At 41.6% G+C, this 2942-nt stretch overlaps 1 non-coding gene across 1 annotated transcript; it reads left to right on the top strand.

Moving 5' to 3' along the window:
- Positions 1-321: 321 nt before the first annotated feature.
- TRNAA-AGC lies at positions 322-394 on the top strand. The gene has a single exon. It is a non-coding gene; the product is annotated as a tRNA-Ala (tRNA).
- The last annotated feature ends 2548 nt before the right edge of the window (positions 395-2942 follow it).

Below are 2942 nucleotides of genomic sequence, written 5' to 3'. Positions count from 1 at the left end.
GGAAGCAGAAATTCTCACACCTCCTTTGTGGCCATCTGGATATGAGCAGGGTGCTAAAGGGGAAGCATATTTTTGTGGCCATCTGGATATGAGCAGGGTGCTAAAGGGGAAGCATATTTTATAGATCTCCAAAATGCACTCCTTGCACCCCAAAACGCACCAACCAGCAAGCTAGAGGGATGCTGGTGGAGAGGAGATGTGGAGAGTGGAGTGATCCTGGGCCTCACCTCCCACAAATGCACTGTCCAAGACACTTGGGTTAGTTCAAGGGATTTATAATTTGGTTTTGGGAAAGGTAGTCAAAGTGCTATATTCTTGGAGGGGGAATTAGCTCAAATGGTAGAGCGCTTGCTTAGCATGCAAGAGGTAGTGGGATCGATGCCCGCATTCTCCACTGTAATGTTTTGGAGAAGAGAAGGTTGAGGGGAGACCTCATCACCACCTACAACTACCTAAAGGGAGGTTGTAGAAAGGTGGGTGCTAGTCTTTTCTCCCAGGTGATGGAGGATAGAACAAGGGGAAATGGCACCAAGCTGTGCCAAGGGAGGTTCAGGTTAGAGATTAGGAGGAAGTTCTTTACTGAGAGAGTTGTCAGAAGCTGGAACAGGCTGCCCAGGGAGGTGGTGGAGTCACCATCCCTGGATGTATTTAAAGAGCGGGTGGACGAGGTACTTAAGGATATGGTTTAGGGGGTAGACAGGAACAGTTGGACATGATGATCTCAGAGGTCTTTTCCAACCGAGCGATTCTGTGTGATTCTGTGATTCTCACAGATGAGGAAAGACATCTGGATGCAAAGGTTTCTGGCTGGAGCATATTGCACTCCATTCCATGATCTAGGCTAAGCCTGTACATTAGTTACTATTAGCCAATTTGTATCACTGTAACACCATTGATTTTCACTGGCAGTATACTGGCTATACATCAGCTGAAGAACTGGCTTGCAAATCCAATTCCTTTGCTGAGGCCATAACTATTTAGGAACAAGCTTCAAGTGAACAAATGCACAGAAGCAGCACGTAAGTGAATTTGATAAGGGCTTTATCAGCGCCTAAGACCACCACTGTAGGGAACAATTTTACAAAGGCCAATGCTGTCCACACATACTGTTCTTCTGAACATCAGGTAATAAACTGCTTTTCCTTTTTTAAATTTATATACTGGCAATCTCTCCTATTATATGCTTGGAAATGATGTGATTCTGAAGGAGCACCAATAATGAATGTTTAGCCCCTGCAAAAGTAAAAAGCTTAAGGTGAAAAAATTTACATATCTCAGGCTGCCCTGGGACAGAAAAGTCTGTTGGACTATAGAAATTACTTTCTTGCATGCATCCTCTTAGTGTACATGCAGGTACCTTACAGGGAGATCTAGGAACCACATTTACCATGCAAAATAACAGCTGATACAAAAACAACCCTCTACTGAAATACATTCCTAATTCTTGTTATTGCTGCTTGCATTGTGCCAGAGTCCAATATTCTCAAGATGAATGGGAAGGATCCAACTGATCTTAGTGGACTTTGAATCAGATCTACTAGGGCTGGCTCAATTCCAAATGTCAATTTTTTTCTCCATTATGCTCATGAAGTTTTGCTACAGCAAACTAAACGTCTCTTTAAGTACTTTGGTCCTTGCCTCAGAGTACTCTGTTGACTCCCTCTAACAGCGTGTCTTTTTAATATGAGTTTTTTTTCAGGTTCAGCTTTCTCTTGAGCACTGCAGATGGAACAGGGTACCACAGCTAGATGACGTATAGAGTCCCTGTTGATTCCAGATTGTTTACAGATTTCTGCTAGGTCCTGCGGTTTGCTTCATGAATCATGCTAGTCTAATCTCCGGTGCTATGAAAGAGCTCTGTGACCTGGTGACTGTTTATGAATAAAAGCAAAAGCAAAATCTACTGAATGGGGTGGGTATGGCAGGAAGGTACAGGCTGTAGAAAAGGCAAAATGCAGATATAATCCTGAATCAATTCACTGTAAGAAAGGATTTCCATTGGTTTCAAAGAATGCTGAATCATAATCCTATGAAATTTTAAGAGAGACTCTAATATTGTTTCCTGAAGACATGCTGAAACCTATTTGCAACGTGAACATTTCCTAGGACCTACAAAACTTCGGATGGAATTGGCAGGGCAACAGGCAGGCCAGGCATAGTATTCTTAGGTTTTCGTTTCACAGCAGTGTACAGTGGTATGACATTGTCCTGATTTTCTAAGGTGGATTTTCTGAAGTAAAGACAAAATAGAAGAGGATAGAGAAGGAACAGGAAAGCATACCTAAATTTATGAGTAGCTACCTTATCTCCTCCTTAGACTAGTCTAAACTAGAGGTTGACAGGGGAGGAAAACAAGAATAGCAAGCATAGAATTTTGTTTTTCTTTGTATAACCCTTTCAGCTTCTGGTATTTGTTGGCTGACATGCTTCCTGAGCCAGAGCTTGGTTTTGTGTCTTTGCATTTAAATGGAAAAAAAGAAGGAAGGTGGCATGGAGAGTGACATAATAGAAAAGGTATTGGAGGAATAATAGTCTGACAATTCAGATGATGCTCAGGAAACAAGGGTATGATGACCTTATTTTCCTATTCTCATCTGACCTAATCAGAACAGTTTTTAGGGCTGAGAAATTAAAGTCACAGCAGTGGTGCTGGTGAATCCTTGCAGACTAGTCTGCTTGAAGAGGTATGATATTCTGAATATTCAAAAACCTCTTAAGCTATAAATGGTGCTCCTCTGCACTTCTTTATATGCCCTTCTCCCTTAACTCAGTTATTTTTGACAAGGTAGGGGCAATAATGGTGTTCATTTACTTCCCATTTGGTTAACTATAAAGAACATGCATTTGGGATGCTGCCTTGTAATAAAACACGGCATAATTTTAGGCCAGTGATATTCAGGTGCCAAATAATGTTTGATGTAAAAACAAGGCTTGCATAACAC

The sequence above is a fragment of the Mesitornis unicolor genome, unplaced genomic scaffold, assembly GCF_000695765.1.
Source record: "Mesitornis unicolor isolate BGI_N332 unplaced genomic scaffold, ASM69576v1 scaffold18972, whole genome shotgun sequence".
NCBI lineage: Eukaryota > Metazoa > Chordata > Aves > Mesitornithiformes > Mesitornithidae > Mesitornis > Mesitornis unicolor.
This window is presented reverse-complemented; position numbering and strand designations above follow the sequence as displayed.